At 39.3% G+C, this 24,597-nt stretch overlaps 1 protein-coding gene across 4 annotated transcripts in view; it reads left to right on the top strand.

Moving 5' to 3' along the window:
- Positions 1–1,324: 1,324 nt before the first annotated feature.
- Positions 1,325–24,597, top strand: part of Yes1 (YES proto-oncogene 1, Src family tyrosine kinase) — a 73,199-nt gene continuing 49,926 nt past the window's right edge. Inside the window, exon 1 of one of the 4 annotated variants that reach the window (XM_032901773.1) lies at positions 1,325–1,346. The gene's annotated coding sequence lies outside the window, so the exon portion shown is untranslated. The other 3 variants (XM_032901770.1, XM_032901772.1, XM_032901771.1) reach the window with 3 other exon arrangements.

Below are 24,597 nucleotides of genomic sequence, written 5' to 3'. Positions count from 1 at the left end.
GCTACACAGCAAATTCAAAGCTAGCCTGGGCTATACAAGACCCTGTCTCAAAAAAGAGAGCAAAGTAAAACAAAATAAGATACAAACAAATTCAAACATTGAGAGGATTTGTGTATGTTGTTTTTGAAATTGGGAGAGTTTAGGGACACAAATATATTTCTATTTTATCTGAAGGTTTAGAAAGGCAACGGCTCAAGTAATTAATGTTCTAGTTTAAAGAAAAATGGAGTATGTCTATATATAAAACGTAATGTCTCAGTCAATGGCAAAATAAATCACCATTCTACATTACACGTAGGTGCTCATGTAGATTCCCATTCCTTTCTTTGAAGAAACTTTTTAAAACTGTGTGCATTTAAGTTCCTAGAATACCAGAATACTGACAAAGTCGATGGTGCTATTTAGAATATGCCAAAGATGATGCTGAACTTCGCTGAAAACCACAAAGGAAACCAAGAGTCCCACATTAATACTTCGAATAACCCCATCAAAGAGGAAATACAAAAGGGAAATTAAGAGTGTGATAAGGCAGATGTGCCTTTAGCAGAAATACATCTAGATTTAGTCTCTTGACCTTGACTTTCATCTTTACCCCAGTTCCTCCTGAACCCTTACTTTTTCTACAAAGCAAGTAGAAAAAGATGCAAGGCCTCCAGAGGAAGAGAAAACCCTTTCATTGTGACTTCTTCACTTTGGGGGACCCTAACCTCAGTTTCCATTGCCCTCAAGCAGAGTCACAGTGCCTGTTCGGGTTCCCTATTACTAGGATCAAATAAAATGCTGTCCCACGCTAAGTGAAAGCCACCATTCCTGGGAGAGTTGCCAACACAACTCAGCTTCGGTTCCACTCCCGGCAAGGCTGGTTCGACCTACAGTCAACAGGAAGCTTCTGGGGCAGGGACAGGATCCCAGCTAAGGAAAGGCCAGACGAGAACGTTTTTGGACCGCGACCAAGGTGTCAGCACCGCCCGGGTGGCTCTCGCGGTTGGACTGAGATTTTACTATTAGTGACAAAGGGTGCGGAGACACAACGTTGAGAAACGAACAGTCAACCTCTCTCCAAAGAGCCCCAACCCCGACCACCCTCCCAAAACAAAGCCCCACACTCTTCGGTGTTTCCGTGAGCCAGGCGGAGCCCTGCTTCGCTCGTAGAGGTAGTCCGCGCGCGGGCAGGCAGGGAACCACAGACTGCTTTCTCCTCACGCCCCCTCAGGAGCCCGCCCAGCCCCCGCCGCCATGTTGGGCCGGCAGGCGTGACACTGACGGGCCTCCCAGCCGCCCGCGGACCCCGCGCAGAGCTCCCGCGCCGGAAGGCGCTCCAAGCAAGCAGCAGGGCGCGAGTTCCGGTGAGCGGGCGCGCGCAGGTAGCCGCAACCCCTGCCCCGCGCGCGGCCGCCCCAGTCGGGAGCGGAGGGGCGGGGCCGGCGGCGAGAGGAGGAGAGAGGGAGGCCGCGGGGTGCGGGCGCCCGGGAATTCCCTCCTCCTCAAGTAACGCGTCCCGGGCCGGCTGTGCGGCCGTCGCTGCCTCCCGGCGCCCCGCAAGCAGGAGGTGGAGAAGGGAGAGGGCCCCGCGGGCGTCCGCCTCGGCCGGCCGCCTTCTCCCCGAGGCGACCCGTGCGAGTGCGGCCGGACCCAGGTAAGCTCGCGGCGTGGCCTCGCAACGTAGGCGACTGACCCTGGCCGGGCTGCTCTAGGCCTCGGCATCCGCCCTCCTGCTCCCCGGCTTTTCGAGGCGCCGCCGCTCCCGGCGCTGTCCGCCTGCCGGGCGGGGAGTCTGGAAGTTGAGGAGAAACTTCTCCCCTCCCCCGGTCCGGCCGGCGGGCGGGCGTGTCTCCTGGGCTCACTACCTGCTTGCCCAGCGCCTCGGTCCCCGCCCTGTCCAGTACTTCCCGATCCTGCGGGAGTCCGTGCAGTGATCCAGCCTCTGTGGTGCCGCCGCTGCACCCTGAGTCCTGAAGGGCGTGGAGTCACTCGCGACCCTGAGGTAGGGGAGCGGCCCCTTATCGTCCTAGCGGCTGGAGGTCTGTGTCGCCGGACGCCCGCAGCAACTGTCCGGAGCGAGGAGTGGAACGCGGGAGGCGAGAGAGTGAGCGGCGGGTTGTGCTTGGTTTGATTGAAAACCACGACGTGTTTATAAAGTTTTCCTTTGTTTGGTTTTGAGGGTGTTGGGACATGTTACAATCAGCGGCCACTTTTAAGGTATCAAGGCACTCCGCCTTCCCTTGGGTTCGGCTCTCTGTCCTCCTCTGTTAACGAAAATTTTGTTTGAGTGTTTTTTGCTTCCTGATAATTGCTTCCAGCTTTTGCTCTATTGGGCTTGGGAAAGAGTTGTTTTAAGAAAGTGGGAATATCGTTTCTAGCATAGGGATTGCTGTAGTGAATGGGGGTACAGCGTAGTTTTGATGTGGTTATTCTTTGCATAAGTGATTGAAACAGCAGTGGAATGACTAATGACAGTTATCAAAATAAATAAAGGAAAAGTCTGCAGTTGAAACATAACGTAGTACCTCTCTCGTGTGTTCCACAGCTGTGTTTTTTACATTAGTGATTTCACAGGATATTGTGGTTTAGTATATTCGTGCATTATGTAAAATTACTATACTAAAAGTATCTTGACAATTGAAAGTGTTTAAACATCCTGTGTTTAAATTTAATCTAAATTTAAATTACATACTAATGAAAATGTCACTAAGTGTGCATATGTGACTCCATTTAAGGCTGAATGCATGCTACCTCTATTAACCAGCACAATGGTTGTGGACTGGAAACATTTTGAGTGGGAGGATAGGAGATGTTAAATTAAAAGCCAAAGTTCTTAAATGCATCACGTATGAGAGAGAACACAACTGTAGGAAAGTTGTTCCTCAGGAATTTTTTTCTCTTCTTCTTGCTATGTCAGCATTTAGCTATATCTTATTTTTGAATACCAGCAAAACCTCAGTGAAAATGTAAATGCTGGTTGACATTTCAGTGGGTCCTAAATTTGGTGAGGGAGGGAGAGTTTACTTTTGATTGAAACTTAAATACAAGACTATTTATATTCCATGTTTCCAGGATAAAAGATAGAAGAACTCTTAAAATGTGTACTTTGCCATAAAACTATGGTAATGTTATCATACCTTTAATTTTGTAGCTAGGTTTTGCTGACTTCACAAACCACAAAATTGACTCCTTTCTGTTCAACTGAAAGTGAAATTACAGCCTTGACCTGTCTTCTTGGGATAGGTGTGAAATTTGTCTTATGACCAAAGAATAATATTAATATATAGTCAGACATTGTTTTTAGTTCAGGAAATTCTCAAAAAAGCACTGTCTCTGCAAATAAAATTTTATTTCATTGCATATGTAAATAAAAGAATATGCTAAAAGAGCAGGGACCCAGTACAAGGGAAATACTACTAATCCCTGTTTATTTGAAGTTCAAATTTGCATAATTCTAACAGTAAATAGCATTTACTGTGGGTAATTTTTTAAAAAATGTATTTAGCTTCCAATTTAGTGAGGCACTTCAATGTGGGCATCATTTATTAGTCTTAGTACTATTATTTAGGAAAGAAACTGTACTAATTTTTTTTTTTTGAAGCACAGTGCTAGGCTCTGATGTCTAGGAATGCAAATTTAAATGATCAAATTATTATTGTAAAAAAAAAACCTACAAGGAAGTGATTTGCATAAAAACAAAGATAGGGAGGGAAGGAAGCAGCTGTGATAAGGCCAGACTTCTACAGCAGTAGGAAAGTTCTCTGTCCTTGGGTCTTGGAGGAGTTGGTCTTAATTTATCAAGTCATACATTTGTATGTTTGTCTCTTACCTGGGTTTTATATTTTACATAAAAATACTTTTAAGAAGCCTGAATACAATGTAATGTAAAATGTGCTTAGGTTAAATTAGTAATTTAATTTTTAGGATAATCTGGTTTCCTGTCACATCCTTTAGTCATTGATGTCTGGCTTAAGGGCTCTTCTTTGCTAACAGGTTTAGATTTCCTGCATCATAAGTGTCATATACTAGTTCGTGTGTGTAATTTACTCGAAAATACCATACACTTCCAAATGTACAGTAATGAGAGAATTTTTTAAGAAATGTTTCTTATTGAGTTCTTGATTTTTATTGTTATTTTAATGTTTTGAGAGAAAATGTTGTGTGTTATTAATTTTAAATATAAGTACTAAATAGTAAGTAACATGTTTATTGAATAAATAGGTGTTGTTCTTTTATCAGGTACCTACCTTTCAGAAAATCAGGTACCATGACAAAATTGATATAGCAAGGGTCATTCAGTTTTCCCCCCAAAGCAGTAATGCTTCAAATAAAAATTTCAGTTTTAACATGATATCTTCATTGTGTAGTGATTTTCCTTTAATTACACTTTATGAGGTATGTAGAGTCTGAAGAAATAATATCCTTTTGTCATAGAAGGAAACAATGACAGTGGTGTGTTCAGAGAGGCAGAGTGGCTGCCTGATGCTGCTTTATTTATTCTGTGTAGTTGCTTGCTGTTTTAGCTGTTGGTTTTGTTACTTTATGTTGTCATAAAGGAACACTGAAGAAGAGATTGCATCTGCGCCAAGTTCATATGTCACAGGAACTTTGCCATGTTGTAAAGGTGATGTTTGTGATTCTGTCCTTGTGTGAATATTTACAGGAAGTTTTAGTAAGATCTTCCATTGTTCAGAGGGCTACATGGCTAGGTCACCTTTGGTTCACATTTAAACTTATTTATACTATAAATACAAGTCCTCTAGCAAGACCTAACTGCTTCTCTTCAAAGGAAATAATCTGTTCCTATTAAAGTGTGTTGGTGTCTTACCAACACTGTGTACAGCCATTTGTATATGGCTACAATAGGGTATATATTTTCTTTTTTCTTCTCTCAGCTGCTCCAGTGCCACAATTAGCTGAGTATTGCTCAGCTGCAGCTGCTGGATGATTATGAGCCATCCAGCTCCGGTCTAAACTCAGAGGCAGATTTAGCAAAAGGAGCTATAGTAACAGTCGAGATAGCAAGAGAAGAGCCAGTGCCGCTGCCAGTATCGTTTGGGCAAATCTGTGCCAAGGATTGAATCCTTGGCTGCTGCAGCACTACTGTTGTCTTGGAAGAAGCCGACTTGATGGCAGCATGTCTCGATCTGGGTTGAGCTTTGTAACCTTAAGATTCAGAAACATACTCCAAGAAAGATGGAGAATCCTATGATTACAGAGTATAGTGTGATGTACTGATGGCATGAATTATAAGCTTCAGTGCCTCATCTCCTTGCCTACAGGTTTTGAGAAGCATGTAACATATTTCATTCTGCTTTAACTACTGTTACTAGTTGGGGGATGGCCGGATTGCTGATGTACATTAATTTTGGACTCTCCTACAAAAAGTGGAAGATCCTTGAGAGGGGTTAGTTATAGAACTAGCTACCCATAATTTATCCTCTGTTGTCTGAATTTTGAAAATAGAAACCCCAAATTCTTTTTTCTTACTGTTGGTATTTGAGAAAATAAGCCTCAACAAGTACAAGTACTAGCAATGCATGGAAGTCTTTATGAGGAGGTAGGATGGGAGGATTGGGAATTCAAGCCAGCCTAGACCATATTTACCTTGTCTCAAAAGTAAAGGGAAAAAATGCAAATACAGTATCAGCTATGTATGGCAAACCAGACTGGAAGATACTATGAGCAAATTTTGCTGCCTGTGAAATGATAATGCAGCATCTTATACTGCCTTTTTACAGCTATCTACTAAAAATGTAGGAACAGTTCTTTCACTAATCCTGGAAATACTGGGTGGCTCAGGGTTGTGGCTAATTTGAGGTAGGGATTAGAAATAGTTCAAATTAGTACAGCCCTAAGGAAGTCATACAGAAGACTGGACGTGGTCAAGAATACATTGTCATTAGGCCTCTTAACTAATAAGAGACTGATAAAATATTTTCTTCCTTTGTGTCTTACAAAGTTCACATGACAGCACATTTCTCATAAAATTGTAACTATTTCTGTGACTCTTACAGTTGATATAGTATTCCTGAGTCGAGGACTATTTTATAGTAATCCATAGTAAAGATTTTTTGAAAAGACTTTCACACTTTCTTTCTTTCTTTCTTTCTTTCTTTCTTTCTTTCTTTCTATCTATCTATCTATCTATCTGGGAGGGAGGGAAGGAGGAGGGAGGGGAGAGAGAGAGAGAGAGAGAGAGAGAGAGAGAGAGAGAGAGTGTGTGTGTGTGTGTGTGTGTGTGTGTGTGTGTGTGTGTGTGTGTGTGTGTGTAAGAGCACAGTCTTCAGGAGGCCATTTTCTCCTGTCACCGTGTATGTGGGTTCTGGGCTTGGACTCATCTGGGGTTGGGCTACCCATCAGCCCAAGAAGTAATCTTTGAATTGTATCAAAGGTGAGGTTTGGTTATAACTATATGACTATAACTATGGGCTTTTTTTTTAAATTCACAACATTTTATGTGTTTCATAAAACAGGCATTTTACATGTATTTTTACCAAAATTAATAAAATTAGCTTAGTACTTTTTTATAGATTAAAGTTAAATAATGGCAGTTTTTTTTACTCTCAAAGTTTTCTAAAATAATTTAAAACAGTCTTACAAATGTGAATTTTAAAGATTGTTTAAAGTTTATAAACTAAAAAAAAGGACTCTTTAGTTGAAGTTAAACGTCTTAGGAAAGTTTATTTTAAAGGAATACTTCTTACACTTTTGACATTTTGGTTTTAAGCCTAGCTTTTAATGACAGAACTTTTTTTTCTTTCAGTTTAATGAATATAGAAAGTCTTGGGGTTATGAAAGGAATCTTGGTTTTTATCTGAAATGCATTTGGTAATTTATCATGCTAAAACTGACAATATTATAATTTAGGTTTGCTTCTCCCTAAGATGAAAGGAAAGAGATGTGTTTGTTTGATGTGATATATGTAAAGGGATGCGTAGTTCTTGGGACACGTCCGGTGCTTTTTTTGGAGGGTGGGGGAGGTGCAGGAAGGAAAGTACTGATCACTGAAACTTCAATTGTCTGTTTTTCAGCCTGTGTTCCTAACAGTGTAGAGAGTCTTAGGCTACTTCAGCGCTCTCTCTCTCTCTCTCTCTCTCTCTCTCTCTCTCTCTCTCTCTCTCTTTTAAATAAATTTCAGTTTCTTAGCATTCAGGAGCAGTTAGAGTGAGGTGGAGTTGATGGCTTACATATATAAGTTAATATGAGTTCTGAGGCATATTTATTGAAATCTAACCTTTGTTCTCTCATGATTAGTCTTTTACAGATAAGGACACCTTAAAGTAATGGCATTCAGAGATTTGGAAAGGAACAGAGAAGGAAATGTGGTATAATGAGGAAAGAAGTAAAAAATGGTGACCTTTTGTAAACGTAATATTTTTTTATTTGGTGTATCTGATTCCACTTGGGAATAACCAGGTCCATAGTTTTGTCAATTTAGTAAACTTCTTAGGTAAGAGACTGTTGAACCAGATTGTTTCCAATAACATTTAGCATTGTATAAATGTGTAAAATATTATTTTTGCTACTGTTGAGGTTTTGTAATTTTTGACAAAATTTATTAAAATGTGGTAGTCTGTGGTACATAAAATATGAGCTATGGACTTTGCAGTGAATTTTCTTAACCAAATACAATGTTATTCCATCCATTAAATGGACACTTAGCCTATGGTGTGACAAAACTATGCTAATTTGGATTAGAAAAATGCTGCAACCTTACTGAAGCTTTCTAGGGATTCACAGTTCGTAAAATTGGCTATGATTGTGTGGCTGTTGTAAATTATATAAATTGGTAGACAGTGTTAGTGTGGTAATCCACTACAGTATTTTTAGATTTTTGATGCTGTTAAGTGTGTAATACTTCTCAACCTTTCAATAAGTCCCTTTATACCAGATAGATTTAGCCTCAAGCAAATCGATTGAACTGTTTAGTCAAAAACCTGGATTTAATGTTGTCTATTCATTTCAGAAACATAACTAGTATAGTCAGGGTGCATATATAGCACTTATATAGACACAGTTAAGTACAAAGCTTTTCAAAGCTTCATATTTGTGTGACAGTATTAGGAAATTGATTTCTTACCTTTTCTTTGAAGTAGTTAGCTGTGATAATCAGTTATCACATAGTCATGTCCATTTGGATGAGGACTTTGCCACCCTGTTAACAGGAAAATAGCTGTCAATAAAATCCAGATTTACTTTTTAAAAAGATTTTGGTTACTGTGCGTATGTGAATTCAATGATATCCCTGCCGCAGCATGTGTCAGGAGGTCAGAGGACAACTTGCGGAGGTTCTCTCCTTCCACCGCTCTCCCAGGTCACCTAGGATGGACTCAGGTCACCAGGTTTACAGAAGCATCTTTACCCCCTGAACAGTCTTACTGGCCCAGATATAGTATTTTTGTTTGTTTCTTGTTTTTTTGATTTTTAATTGACAACAGGTAAACAAATGTTAAGGGTATTTTTTTAAACATAAAGTAAATATTTTAAATACAACAACCATGGGTATCAGAAGTTTTTACCTTTTAATGTCTTCAAAATAGATTCCCTAAGAAAAACTAAAACTGTAAGTAGATTAAGCATGAGGCAGATGAACCTATTGTCTAATCTGCCACCCCCTTCCTACCTTTGCAGCCCCTTCACTTGTTAGGAATCATAGGAATCACTTAAACTCCTAGTGAACCTTGAGTAAAGAAGTTTCCCAAGTCTCTCCCACATGCTCAGTAAAGTTTTTGATACTTTCCTCCTACTCTAACCCTACAGGAAAGAGTGACACTTCAAAAAATAAGATGACGGGGGCTTTGGAAAACAATGACTGATGTGATATAGAGTTTATAATTTTCCTCTTTATTTTGTCCTTTTCTGTTTTCTACCCATTCCTAGTCTTGGACAGTGAGTAATAAAAAAGCATTTTCTGTGACAGGTTTATTAGGATACTAATACTTAACAGGGATTACCATATTAAATATGAATGTTTTTAATGTGTTTCCACATATGCAGAAAAATCATGGAGGACATAGCTGGAGCAACTGAGGATAGCCTCACAAAAGAAGCATACTTGTGATTTAGCATAAACTGATTTGAATCAAAACCTTTATTCCCTGGCAATAAGAAACAGATGAAGTAGAAAAGGAGGGCCTTTTCCTTTTCTGTCTATTTTTAATCATATATTTGAATTGGGAGCAAAGGAAAGTATTCACTTACAATTTTTGTTGTTGTTTGTTTGTATGCACCATTTTACAATGTAACCAAACTGGCCTTGAACTGTCTCTGTAACTCAAGCCGGTCTCAGATTTTTAGTTTTCTGGCCTTTGCTTTCTGTTTCCTTGAGGTAGAGTTAGAGACATCAACCACCATCCAACTCTTACTTATACTTTCCTTTTTAATGGAAGAAGCTTTTTGCTGTAGATGCTATTGTTTGTGTGTTTATCATGTGGAATGATACAAGGATTCTTTACAAATGCCTAGCTCAGATTAACAGAGACAGTTATTAGAATGTTTTCTCAGTATTTTTTCCTGTCTAAATTTAACAATCACACAAAAAATGATTTATTTACTCATCCTGCCTTCCATAGTTTTAGACCCATATACTCTGTATATAATCTGTCTGTTTATGATCAAGCTCCCCATCCTGTGTAATTGTGTATACATATTTGTATGAACACAAATCCAGCCTGATTCATATTGCTAATATGAAATATTGCTTTGGTATCTAAGTTGTATTATGTATTCTTAAATGAATTAGTAGCAACAAATTATACAGGCCTCATCTCTGCCACAGTTTAGATGATGCTGCACAAAGGTGCTTTCTAGTTTACCCAGTTTTCGAATGGTGATTTCCTGTTAGAAATTTACCAAGTAATCAAGCTACATTTGGAAGAAACAGTGGGGTTCTTTCATGCTGGTTCATCATTTTAATTCTTACTGTCTTCCATATGGTTTGTTCCTGTAAACCATATTGCTATACAAATTCTTCACTGTCTGAAAAAAAAGTTTCCATCTAAACTCTTAAGTGGAATTTTTGTTTACTAGTTTGGCCATGTATTTTTATGTTGACGTTTCCTTCACTACCTTAGATGTCTTCTTTGGCTCCCTTTTATGCCTCAAATTGACTGTACAGTTTGTCCTCCCTCAGAAGCTAGAACATTGTTTTCTAATGGGAACACCAGCTTGACTTTGTAGCATTATGCCATAGAGATTGTATACAGTACAAGTCCTTTATAGATAAATTCAGTAAGTCAACATGTTTAGTAAGTTTTCACATGAAAATTGACAGGTTTTACTCTGTTATTGTGTCAGCTCTAGACTAGAATGTCAGCTGCCTGGGGTGGGGAGTTTTGTTTTAATCCTAAAGATTTCCATGAATCTAAGACAGTGACCCTTGTGAAGTGTTTTTGAATCTAAGGTGTGCAGCTGGCAGTGTCTACTTATCACAGACCCATCAACAAATATCTCACTAAACTCATGCAGCAATTACAGATTTTTGTTTATACTCGAATTTTTGGTGTGGCAGATCTAATGTAATTCAGTGATAGTAGTTTTTTCAAGTACATTCAAATAAGCATTTAACTTGACTAATCTTTGAACTGTCAAGGAGAGGTAAATGTTAAAGAGTAGTACTAAATTATCCCTAGGCACAATTACCATTTTCAATGAGAGCATTCGGTTTATGTCTAGGGACTGTGCTTCTTAAAAACTATAGTATCTATCAGTTCCTGTTATATTACATTAATGTAAACCAGTCATATGGATTTACCAGATGGCTATAAGGAGAGCTGTGTTGTTGTAAAAATATAAAAAATAAAATGCTGTCTTGTATCTCCCACTAGGTCCGTCACCACCGTGCCCCAAGATGTCTGGTAGATATGTCTTGCCAGAAGCACACATCCCAATTCTGCGGCTGCCCAGTGTCTCTAGCCGCCACACACTTTCTTACACTTAAATCGCTACATGAGAGAACACACAACACAATAACCTCTGATCCAATTGATAAGATATAATTGCCCACCTAAACATACACAGTCCTGTACACATCCATCCCTCAAGAACATTCATAACAACCTGTAAAGGTACAGCGTGGAATCTTAATGTCAGCCTCCATGTTGTCATGTGGCTACTCTGCCGTCTCCTCCTCTTCCCTCAAACTTTTCTCCTGCCCATCTTTCCTTCTCATCCAATGACAGGCCTCATTCTATCCTGTACCTGCCCCTCACCGGTATTTTACAAATTAAATGGGGAGAAGGTTCTGATGAAGTCACCTGAGTCCTGAGTACATGACTAGGCAGCCATCCTTGCAGAAGCAGAAATAAGCATCAAAATACAGATAACTCCAGGGCAAACCACAACAGAGCTGGGAAAAATGGTCTCTGTCAGGCACCCCGGCTTCTCATAACAACTTCACACATAGGAGGAAAGAATTAATTTTTGGTAGATAGATAGATATCTCTGCCACAGAAATGACCCAGTAACTAAACAAGTTTGATAGTGTCAGATCACAGAAACCTAGGACATGTCTCTCTCAGTACCTGTGGCTCCTCCCAGCACTTCTCACACTGCCCCCTACCCTAAACCTCTCTTTCCCAGAGGACTCCACTTCTCTTCCCCCATCTTCAGATTCCTCAGCCATTTTAGTTATATACCCGCCTGGTCCCCTGGCTAGCTCTTGGGTGGTTGGTCCATGACTTCCCTCTTGGTCTGCTTGCCGTTCCCCTTCTCTTCCTCTCTTGGTTCCCTCCCCCGTCCCTCTGACTCTCTAACGGCCCCTTTCAGGTCTGCTGGCTGCATTCAGCCTAGACCCTTCTAGGTGCCTCTGCCTGGCTGTCCCTCCCCATCAAAGCTACAGCAAACTTTCTCCTCAGTCATACCTCGGAATATATCCTCGTTCATTCAGATATACGTATAGAAACATATTATTTGGTTATAAAAGCTTATTTAGGGGTTGGGGATTTAGCTCAGTGGTAGAGCGCTTGCTAGGCAAGCGCAAGGCCCTGGGTTCACTCCCCAGCTCCAGAAAAAAAAAAAAAGCTTGTTTAGCATATTTATCAAAAGGTGTCTAAAGGTGTCTAAGTGATATTTTCTTAAATATTGCTATAGAGGAAAGCTAGTTATGAGACTTCACATATCTCAGCACTTTCTGAAAGTTTGTTTTCTAAGCTAGAGGGTCTGTTAAATTTAATTTGGCATTTGATCTTTGAACTTAATTTAGGACCACTAAGAAGGAAAAATGCTAGCCATCTGCAGATTCTTGACAAAATCTTTGGTGGTAAGGGCTGTGTCATCCTGGGTTTTATATTAAAAGCACTAGGGAAAGCAGTTTTGGATTTTAAGAAGTACCCTGAGTTTAGGAAACATTAAAATCTAGTAAATGTATAGCTTAAGATTCTAATGGGCAGCATTTAATTTGTTTATATTTAAGTTTTATCTTATGCATATACTTCAGTGTATGTACGTGCCCCTTTGTGAGTGCATGCACCCTTGGACATCAAAAGAGGACATCAGATTCTCTGGAATTGGAGTTACAGTTTTGAACCACTATACATGCTTGGTCCTCTCACAAGAGCAGCAAGTTCTTTCAACCACTGAACCATCTTCTCCTGCCTCACCCAACTTTTCATAGGAAAAATTTATGAAACATTCTGGTTATGGTGGTAAAGGAGAGTTCAGACTAAACCTAGTATTATATTCTATCCACACAGTCCTTCTAATATTGAAAAAAGAGCTTAAATAACGATGTCAACAAATTTGATGGGGTTAGCAGCTGGTGGAAATTATAGTGGAATTCCTCACCCTCTTCATTGTCTCAGAAATTTCTTAGTCACTTCTATTGGAGTTAGGTGGTAGTTTTGTTGCTGTTCTAATAATAGTAGAGGAGGGGGCTTTGAACCTCTTAGGATATTACCAGAGAACAAATAAGACTTTTCGAATGTTGTAGGAACATGAAATAATACTAATAAATAGCAAGACACTGTTTTAACTTTTTGTCTTTTACCTTCTGTAACAAGAAGTTACTCTTTAAGTTAGAAAAGCTGGAACAAACTAAAAAGGTAACAGAAGAACCTAAGCCAGAGTGACCTTTGTAGAGCCTGAGGATGGAGTTTTGGTTTATTTATCTATGTAGATGCTGGGATTAACCATCCCAGCACTGGGAGATAGAGTCAGGCAGATCTCTTGCATTTGGTGCCATTCTGGTATATGTAGAGTGTTCCAGGCCAGCAAGGACTGTTTCAAAGCCAAACAAGGCCAAAGCATGTGGTTTAAGATATTTCCTGACCTGCTTGCTCATCAAAAGTGACCACTGTGTACATCTATCCGTTCATTAAGGCAGAGGAAAAAGAATTGTCAGACATCATGTTAGTGGGCTTTGATGAAATAGAATAGGTATGATGTAGTGTATTTTATAGTGTTTAATATGTGATGTAATACTTAATAAAAAATGAAAAAAGCTTTAAAAAGGAAAAGAGGGTATCTAGCTTTAAATGATATCAGATCTTTAGTTCCAGAAGAATTCCATCTCTTAAGTTTTGAAAGACACTATTTTAATATTCCCAGGACACCACTGGTAGTAGAGAAGTCATGAAAACAGACACAAAAAAGTTAAATGACCTTAAAAAGTGAATTTTAATGAATATAGACACTGATCATTGTCTTTGGTTCCTGATAGTACTTTAGGCTATTTTTTAAACAGATATAGGCAGTTGGGTGGTTGATTATAAAGTAGCTTTTTACAACTGGCTGTCAGCTGTGGTGTGAACCTCTATGTCTGTGGTTGAGTATATGATGCACAAAAATCATATGTTAATGGCACATTCTTATGTCATAAACGACCTGTGTCTTCAGTAATTTCTTTTCTACCTTTAAAAAAATTTGTTTTTACACTTACTTATGGAGGGGAGCACATGTGCCATAGTTGCTTGTGGAGGTCGGAAGACTTTTGGAGGTTGATTCTCTTCCCACTGTGTGAATCCTAACAATTGAATTCTGGTGGTCAGACATGGCGGCAAGCACTTTTACTCACTAAACCATTGTTTTCTTTTTGTTTTGCTTTGTTTTTCGAGACCAGTTTCTCTGTGTAGCCTTGGTTGTGCTGGAACTCATTCTGCAGACTGGTCTAGCCTTGAACTCAGAGATCCAATGCTTGCTGCTTGCTGCCCTCTGTCTCTGCCTCTGCCCTTTGCCCTCTGCCTCCCGAGTGCTGGGATTAAAGGTATGCAACACCACCAGGCTTATTTTCTCTTTTCTGTAATTATCTCTTAATGAAATGACAGACATTGCTTTATCTTTTAAAAATGCTAAAGCCAGAGGTGTTGATAGACTTAAAATTATTTTTATGTCTTTCCAGGTATGTGTTTAAACTGAACTGAAATACATAAGCATATTTATTTATAATAGCTGTGAACGTAAACACTTGTTATTTTTGCTAATATATATGAGCAAAGATACTTTTAAGTTATTTTTTGAGTTTTTTATTTGTTTTATTTTGGAGGTCTTTTGGGTTTTGTTTTGTTTTTGTTCTTTGTTTGCTTGTTTTTTATGATCTAGCTGTGTTGCCCAGTCATAGACCTAAGTGATCCCCTTGCCTCAGTCTTCCCAGTTGTTGGGATTACAGGTGTGTACCACTTCATCTGGCCTTCTAAAGTTACTTTAAATGTCTCCTCAGTCGAAAGCTCTTGTACATTTTGTTTGTTTGTTTGTTTGTTCAGTTGGTTGGTTGATTTTTGTCTTTTTGCTTGTTTTTGAGATGGGATCTTTTTATGTAGTTTTGGCTAGCATGAAACTTTCAATGATGCTGGCCTTGAACTCACAGAGATCCAACTGCCTCTACTCTTGTTTTTCAGTTAATTCCCTTAGCTTTTGCTGTTTACTTAGATTATGCAGAAAGAATAACTACAGTCTAGATTCATTTCCAGCTTGTTTTATTTTGTTCTTTGTTGTCCTAGTTTGCTTTCTATTACTGTGAGAAAGCACCATAACCAATAACAACTTGGGGAGGAAAGGGTTTATTTCAACTTAAATGTATATCACAATCTATCACTGAGGGAAGTCAGAGTAGGAAGCCGGAGGCAGGAACTGAAGCAAAAGCCATGTCTGCTTACTGGCTTGCTTTCCATGGCTCCCACAGCTTGCTTTCATGTATAGTCCAGAACCACCTATCTAGAGGTGTCACTGTCCATTGTGGACTGGGCCCTCCCACATCAATCATTAATTAAGGAAATACATCCCAGGCTTGCCTTCAGGCCAATCTGATAGAGGCAACCCCTCAAGGTTCCTTTTTCCCAGATGACTTTAATTTTTGTTAAATTAACAAAATATTAACTAGCACAGTCGCTAAGTAGCTTTGTTATTATTTTCATATTGTGTTAAAGAATTATTATAAGTTTTAATGAAAGCATTTCTAATATTTATCACTAAGTAGTGATTCCAAATTGCTTTGAGCTTTAGATGAAGAGATAATATTATGGAAGGATTCTTCCGTTCCTATTCCATGAAAGTTTGTATTCTATAAATGTAGGTGCTTAATTTCTGGCTTTTATAAAATAATCTCTTCCCTCTCTCCTGTGTGTGTGTGTGTGTGTGTGTGTGTGTGTGTGTGTGTGTGTGTGTGTGTGTGTTCACATATACCCAGATAAATATGTGTGGTAATGAGAGGACAGCTTTCAGAAGTTGGTTCTTTCTTTCTACTACATGGACACATGGATCCCAGGGAATCAAACAAACTTAGTCATTAGATTTGTTGTCAAGTGTCTTTACCTGTGAAGTGATTTCATTTGTTATGCTGATTTTCAGATTTGATTCCTAGTTCTGCAAAAATAAATTAAAACAATAACATTTAGATTTTTCCTTTACATAAATGTTTATTAGAAGGAAAATTGATATATATCACACTTTAAAAAAACATTTGGGGGGTTAGGGATTTAGCTCGGTGGTAGAGCGCTTGCCTAGCAAGCGCAGGACCCTGGGTTTGGTCCCCAGCACCGAAAAAAAAAAGAAAAAGAAAAAAGAAAAAACAAACATTTGGAGCTAGGGGTATAACTTGGTGGTAACATTGTATGCTTATCATGTGAGGCTACAGATTCATTCCTCAGCATCAAGCAAAAGAAGACATTTAACCTACTTATAACAATATTTTCTATCAAAATAAATTATATATACAAAATGTCCCAGTTAGTTTTCACTGTTAACTTGTTAACAGCATATGGTGTCTCCAAAAGAGAGCCTCCGTCCATTGAACTATTGCACAGATCAGATTAACTTGTAACCATGTACGTTAGGTATTGTCTTGATTTGGGTGATGTGTGAGGGCCTAGTCTACTGTGGGTGTCACCATTCCTTTGGCAAGTGTCCTGGACTGTATATGAAAGCTAACTAACCAGGAGCCAGTAAGTGAATGAGCCAGCCAAGAAGCAGCGTTCCTCAGTGGTTTCCGCTTCAGGTTCTTGTTTGAGTTCCTGCCCTCACTTTCCAGTAGTGAACAGTGAATGACCTATGAGCTGAAATGTGCCCTTTCATCCCTTAAGTTGCTTTTGGTCAGAGTGTTTATCACAGCAGCAGAACTTTAACTAGAGCACAAAATAATTATTTCTGGTTATGTTCTATAAAATCACTATTAATATAAGTTATCAGCTTCTTCCTTAGGAGAAGCCCAGAGTTAGGATCATAGGAGCTTTAGTAAATAAACTGTAACTGTTATTTGTGTTTCAGTTTAAAGATATCTTAAATTATATTATTGATTTGGTAACATCATCGAACTCAAATAACATTTTAATTCATGCCTAAGTGCAGCTTTTTAACGCTTCTGTTTTCTCTATAAGACACAGCTTAAACTTTTACATTTGTGTGTGTGTGTGTGTGTGTGTGTGTGTGTGTGTGTGTGTGTATTTTATTGGATATTTTCTTTATTTATTTCTTTATTTCAAATGTTATCCCCTTTCCCAGTTTCCCCTCCAGAAATCTCCATACCATCTCCCCCTCTCCTGCTTCTATGAGGGTGCTCACCCATCCACTCCCTTCCCTTTCCTGCCCTGGCATTCCCCTACACTGAGGCATCGAGTCTTTACAGGACCAAGGGCCTCTCCTCCCATTGATGCCCTACAAGGCCATCCTCTGCTACATATGTGGCTAGAGCCGTGGGTCGCTCCATTGTGTACTCTGGGGTATCTGGTTGGTTGATATTGTTGTTCTTCCTATGTGGTTACAAACCCCTTCAGCTCCTTCAGTTCACTTTTTAGACAGGGTCTCTTTTACAATTCAGTGATTGACTAGACTGGTCAGCAAGTTCTAAGGATCCTCCTGTCTCTTGTTCCATATTGTACAGCAGTTTCCTGAGATTAAAACCTCCCATTTTGGAGGGAACCTTAAGATACAGGATGTGATGTAAAAAGGAAAATGGAACAACAGGATATTCTAAGAGAAGGGGAAACACTGCAGTCTACATGCAAGCTCCTTAGATATGAAATAAATCAAAATAGCTTTTGGAAGTCCTAAAACTGACCAGATTCCCCTGTATAAGCAGTAAAGACTGAGAATTATTCTCAAGATAATCCAATACCTGAAAGATCTCAGAGCAGCTGGACTGTCTGGAGACTCAGACCAGAACAGCTGCCTGAAAGAAGCATAGATCAACACAGCTGTTTATAAAAGGCTCAGGCCAATGGGCTACCAGGAGAGGACACTCTCCTATAGGCTGTGCAATGTGCTCCTGGTTTCCAGCTTTCATGCTTGTATGGGCTTTTGGTGATTTGGTTGTCTTTAAGTCATTTATGATCTTAATACAAGTAAGCCCTCACCCATATTCCTATAAGTAAACCCAGTAAAACTCGTTAGTTCATCAAGTTGAACTTTGGTAGTATCTGAACTTGGTCTGTCATTGGTTGCCTATCTGGGGTGAGTAGATATTTGTTCTCATCTTTCCAGGAATAGTGTCATACAGTATTTCCCAGCTCTGAGATTGCAAGCATGTTCTGCCACTCTAGTTTTTATATGGATGATGGAGATCAGAACTCAGATTTTCATGTTTAGGCAGCAAATAGTTTACCGAGTTATTTCCCTAGCCTCTTCTTCCACTTAGGCATGATCCTTCCTCGATTCCAGTAGGGACATTTAAACAGCAAAATCAATAAAATGTACAAAAATGAAAAAAAAAAAGACAGCAAAGACCATATAAAGGACACTCAAGAAAGCAGTGGGTCGCCTTGTTTTGCCTATGCTAGTCATATATGCATCCATCAACTCAATTTTTGTAGAACTTCTGAAATGCCTGAGTATTCACTGAGTCAAGTAATTTTATTAAGAGAATGAATGACCATATTATTTTAATAATGACATTTCTAGTAATAAATGTTACAGAACACTTTCTGGGCTAACCATAACAAGAGACAAAAATCCTGTTCCAACTTTGCTTAGTTCTTTGCATGCATTGCTCAAACTTAGCACTCGTCTTGTATCTCCTCTCCAGTGTGGGACAAAAAGAGAAGAAGAAAAAAATGCTTCAGTATTTGATAGTATGGCAGAGAAGGAAATCACTCCCACCCCTCAAATCTCCCATCATTAAACCCTAGTGGTTTTGGTTATTGCTCTGTAGAGGGCGGCTTCCTGTCAGTACTAGTATTCCAAATTTCAAAGGAGGAAGGTGAAGAGACACCATGTCTTTTATTGGCTTATTTTCTTCTATGACCTAGTAAGAAAAGTTATAATCCTGTTGACGAATACTCATTGCTTTACTTTTAGAGTTAAATTAATAAATGAAAGCATCCAAATTGCCTAGTGTCATTGTATACACCTTTAATCTCAGCACTCTAGAGGAAGAAGTGGATGTCTGTGAGTTTGAGGCCAACCTGGTCTACAAAGTGAGTACCAGAACATCCAGGACTGTTATACAGAGAAGCCCTTGTCGCTAAAAAACCAAAAAGAAAAAAAAAAAAAAGAGAGAAGGGGGGGTGGTTGTATTGCTTAATACAGAGTTCACCTTATTTTATTCAAAACATAGTGCCTGGACTTCAACAATAGCTTTGTGTTGCTTTCTATGTGCTCTACAACCTCATATATAGCCAACAATATATCATATAGGGCTTAGGGATATAGCTCGATATATTGCTAACATTACCTAAGACTCTGGGTCCAACCTCTAGTACCACAGGGTGGGAGAGTGTTGAAATAAGCTCCATCTGTACTGAGCATGAACACTTTTCTTGTCATTATTATCTAAACAATATAGTTTAAAATTAATTATATAGCACTTGCATATTACTAGCTAAGAGAGGTAAAGATAATTTAAAAAATAAAGTTATATGTGAGAAAGTATATAGGTTACATGTACACAATTCACCCTTTTTATTAGAGACTTGAGAGCCCATGGATTTTGGTTATGTGGAGGGGTGTTGTTTGTTTTGTTAGAGGGGTGTTTTGGTTTTTTGCATATAATAATAGTTCTTACAACTTCAAGATAGGTACTATTCTTTCAGGTTCATACTCAGTCAGGGTTGGGAGTGGGGAAGAAGTTGGGTTTAGAAAAAATTAAATAAAGATCATAATAAATGGCCAAACCAGAACTGGACTGTAGATCTAAACCCAAAGTTATTTCTTATCTATGTACTTTATACCAACATTCATTGGGTACATGCTGTGGAAACAGATAGTAGGCCAAGCTACAATAAAGACACCCCATAGCAATGAGCTTTTCCCCTTGGCCTCTTTGTTCTGAGTATAGCTACTCTGAGATTTAATTGTTTATTAATAAATGCTTAGGCCATAAGTTTTGGCTCCTTCCCTGACTAGCTTGTAACTTATTTTTTTATTAGATTTTTTTAATTTACATTTTAGATTTTATTTCCTTTCCTGGTTTCCCGGACATAAGCTCCCTATCCCTTCCCCCTCCCCTTCTTCTATAAGGGTGTTCCCCTCCCCATCCATTCCACCCCCCCCCACATTACCCTACACTGAGGGTCCAACCTTGGCAGGACCAAGGGCTTCTCCTTCCATTGGTGCCCCAACAAGGCCATCCTCTGCTACATTTGCAGCTGGAGCCATGGGTCAGTCCATGTATAGTCTTTGGGTAGGGGTTTAGTCCCTGGGAGCTCTGGTTAGTTGGCATTGTTGTTGGCATTTATGAGGTTGCAAGCCCCTTCAGCTCTTTCAATCCTTTCTCTAATTCCTCCAACAGGGGTCCTGTTCTCAGTTCAGTGGTTTGCTGCTAGCATTCTCCTCTGTATTTGACATGCTCTGGCTGTGTCTCTCAGGAGACATCTGTATACGGTTCATGTCAACATGCCCTTAGCTTCATCGATCGTATCTAGTCTTGGTGGCTGAATATAAATGGGGCACATGTGGGGCAGGCTCTGAATGACTATTCCTTCAGTCTCTCCTCCAGACTTTGCCTTCAAATCCCCTCCTATGAATATTTTTGTTCCCCCTTTTAAGAAGGAGTGAAGTGGTCACTCAGCTAGGAAATTCCAGGGAGTGGTTCTGATCAAAGCCCAACTGTTGGTCAGTATTTAATATTTAATAAAACAAAAAAAAGGAATGAAGTATCCGCATTTTCGTCATCCTTCTTGAGCTTCATGTGATCTGTGGATTATATCTTGGGTAATTTGAGCTTTGGAGCTAATATCCACTAATTAGTGCATATCATGTGTGTTTTTCTGTGATTAGGTTACATCACTCAGGATGATATTTTTTAGTACAATCCATTTGCCTATGAATTTCATGAAGCCATTGTTTTTGATAGCTGAGTAGTACTCCATTGTATAGATGTACCACATTTTGTGTATCCATTCTTCTATTGAAGGGCATCTGGGTTCTTTCCAGCTTCTGGCTATTATAAATAAGGCTGCTATGAACATAGTGGAGCACATGTCTTTGTTATATGTTGGAGCATCTTTTGGGTTTATGCCCAGGAGAGGTATAGCTGGGTTCTTAGGTAGAAGAATGTCTGAGGAACCTCCAGACTGATTTCCAGAGTGGTTGTACCAGTCTGCAATCCCACCAACAATGGAGGAGTGTTCCTCTTTATCCACATCCTCCCCAGCATCTCAGGGTTGTTATGATTTGTATTTCCCTGAAGACTAAAGATGTTAAGCATTTCTTTAGGTACTTCTCAGCCATTCGATACTCCTCAGCTGAGAATTCTTTGTTTAGCTCTGTACTCCATTTCTTAATAGGGTTATTTGGCTCTCTGGAGTCTAACTTAATTGAGTTCTTTGTATATTTTGGATATTAGCCCTCTATTGGATATAGGATTGGTAAAGATCTTTTCCCAATCTGTTGGTTGCCGTTTTGTTCTAATGACAGGGTCCTTTGCCTTACAGAAGCTTTGTATTTTATGAGGTACCATTTGTTGATTCTTGATCTTAGAGCATAAGCCATTGGTGTTTTGCTCAGGAAATTTTCCCCAGTGCCCATGTGTTCGAGATTCTTCCTCACTTTTTCTTCTGTTAGTTTGAGTGTATCTGGTTTGAGGTGGAGGTCCTTGATCCACTTGGATTTAAGCTTTGTATAGGGCAATAAAAATGGATCGATTTGCATTCTTCCACATGCTGACCTCCAGTTGAACCAGCACCATTTGTTGAAAGTGCTATCTTTTTTTTTTTTTTTTCCATTGCATGGTTTTAGCTACTTTATCAAGGATCAAGTGTCCATAGGTGTGTGGGTTCATTTCTGGGTCTTCAATTCTATCCCACTGATCTACCTGCCATACAGTTTTTGTCACTATTGCTCTGTAATATTGCTTAAAGTCAGGGATAGTGATTCCCCCAGAAGTTCTTTTATTGTTGTGTATAGTTTTCACTATCCTGGGTTTTTTGTTATTCCAAATGTATTTGCAAATTGCTTTTTCTAATTCTATAAAGAATTGAGTTAGAATTTTGATGGGGATTGCATTGAATCTGTAGATTGCTTTTGGCAAAATGGCCATTTTTACTATATTAATTCTGCCAATCCATGAGCATGGGAGGTCTTTTCATTTTCTGAGATCTTCTTCAATATCTTTCTTGAGAGACATGAAGTTCTTCTTTTTTTTTTTTTAATCTTTATTAACTTGAGTATTTCTTATTTACATTTCGATTGTTATTCCCCTTCCTGGTTTCCGGGCCAACATCCCCCTAACCTCTCCCCCTCCCCTTCTATATGGGTGTTCCCCTCCCTATCCTCCCTCCATTACCGCCCTACCCCCAACAATCACGTTCACTGGGGGTTCAGTCTTGGCAGGGCCAAGGGCTTCCCCTTCCACTGGTGCTCTTACTAGGCTATTCATTGCTACCTATGCAGTTGGAGTCCAGGGTCAGTCCATGTATAGTCTTTGGGTAGTGGCTTAGTCCCTACAAGCTCTGGTTGGTTGGCATTGTTGTTCATATGGGGTCTCAAGCCCCTTTAAGCTCTTCCAGTCCTTTCTCTGATTCCTTCAACGGGGGTCCCGATCTCAGTTCAGTGGATTGCTGCTGGCATTCGCCTATGTATTTACTGTATTCTGGCTGTGTCTCTCAGGAGAGATCTACATCTGGTTCCTGTCGGCCTGCACTTCTTTGCTTCATTCATCTTATCTAGTTTGGTGGCTGTATATGTATGGGCCACATGTGGGGCAGGCTCTGAATGGGTGTTCCTTCTGCCTCTGTTCTATACTTTGCCTCCCTATTCCCTGCCAAGGTTATTCTTGTTCCCCTTTTAAAGAAGGAGTGAAGCATCCACATTTTGGTCATCCTTCTTGAGTTTCATGTGTTGTATGCGTCTAGGGTAATACAAACATTTGGGCTAATAGCCACTTATCAATGAGTGCATACCATGTGTGTTTTCTGTGATTGGGTTACCTCACTCAGGATGATATTTTCCAGTTCCATCCATTTGCCTATGAATTTCATAAAGTCATTGTTTTTGATAGCTGAGTAGTATTCCATTGTGTAGATGTACCACATTTTCTGTATCCATTCCTCTGTTGAAGGGCATCTGGGTTCTTTCCAGCTTCTAGCTAGTATAAATAATGCTGCTAGGAACATAGTGGAGCATGTGTCTTTGCTATATGTTGGGGCATCTTTTGGGTATATGCCCAAGAGAGGTATAGCTGGGTCCTCAGGTAGTTCAATGTCCAATTTTCTGAGGAACCTCCAGACTGATTTCCAGAATGGTCGTACCAGTCTGCAATCTAGGGCATTTTTTTAATTAGTGATTGATGGGGTTCAACCTGCTGTGAGTGGTACCATCCCAGGGCTGGTGGCCTTGGTTCTATAAGAACTCTTGCCACTCACAGTGGCTAGGTCTTTCTACCTCTCTTAAGATAATCCTCTCTTAAGCCTCACTTCCACCCCCATCCCCATTCCCAACTTGCTTTAAACATTCTTTCGTTGAGACTCATTTCCCAGATGATTCTAGATTGGGTCAAACTTAAAACAACAACAACAAACCCATAACAACATCTAATAGGTTTTGATATTTTAGATGATCTTGGACTTTGCCCATTAATTTAAAAAGTAAACATGTTCTTTTCCAATAAATCTTTGGAAATTCATTGCTTGCCTGTGCTATACTATAAATTTTTAGGAGTAAACAAACTTATTTAAAAAGCAAAGCTAGAATCTGCTGTGTCTTTGTTGTTGTTTGGTTTTTCGAGACATGGTTTCTCTAGGTACAGAGAAGGGTAGATAATACAGATAACCCAATTTGGAATTAAACATTCCATGGCCATTTATTCTCTGTACTTTGACTAGTTGTGAGCCTCTATATTAACTGTTATCTACTGGAGTAAGAAACCTCTTTAAAGAGGCAGATTAGATAGGTCATGACCACTATTTCTCCCACGAAATGACTTGGTGGTTAACTTGTTAGGATTTAACAGTTTTGTAGTATGTTTTAACATCTACTTGGCCAAATGCATTTTGTGTTGTTGGCTTCCTTTTGATATCAGTAGATGTCAATTGTAAAACTTTCTAAGTTGAGTGAATGGTAGCTATATTAATGTATAGATCTATCTAGATCCAAGTATCTGTATCATGGCTTTTTGAGAAAGAAGTGGTAATGTTAAATTTGTAAAGCAACTGGAATTTACATGAATGTGAGGCTTAGAGTAGATTATATAAAGGGATAAACAGCTTCATAGATCTCATGACCTGCCAGTTCCATTCCTAGCTGTTGCTGAGGGTGGAGAGACTAGGAACAAAAGATTTGACAGAATGTTTATAGCTCAAAGCTGGACAATGCCAATAAAAATTAATGAGCTAATTATATCTGTAGAGCTATCTCATACACAGTATTTAATTTTTAAAAGACTGCTTTTGTGATTTCCTCTATGTGAAACACTAGAAGAGATGGGTCGTTAATTAGAAGCAATTGGTTAGTGGTTACTTAGGGCTATAGTTGGGAATTGTCTGAGGGAGGGATGATCAAAACATTATGTCGTGATTATAGTATTGGGTGTAAGGTTTTACACACTTGACAACACAAGTGAAACTCATGAAAATGGATTCACTTGAATGCACTTAAATTATACCTTGGTTAAGTGGGGGGAACAAAACATTTTATGTAAAAATTTTGATCTAAGAGAAAGGATTTCCATAATTTTCGTTTTAAAATATGTTCATATTCTACTAGAATCTTAAAATTGTAGTAACATCCACCTCTTTGCCATGCTTCCTTTCC

Source organism: Rattus rattus, chromosome 4 (genome assembly GCF_011064425.1).
Source record: "Rattus rattus isolate New Zealand chromosome 4, Rrattus_CSIRO_v1, whole genome shotgun sequence".
Lineage (NCBI taxonomy): Eukaryota > Metazoa > Chordata > Mammalia > Rodentia > Muridae > Rattus > Rattus rattus.
The sequence above is the reverse complement of the archived record's forward strand: the minus strand, read 5'-3'. Positions and strand labels throughout refer to the sequence as shown.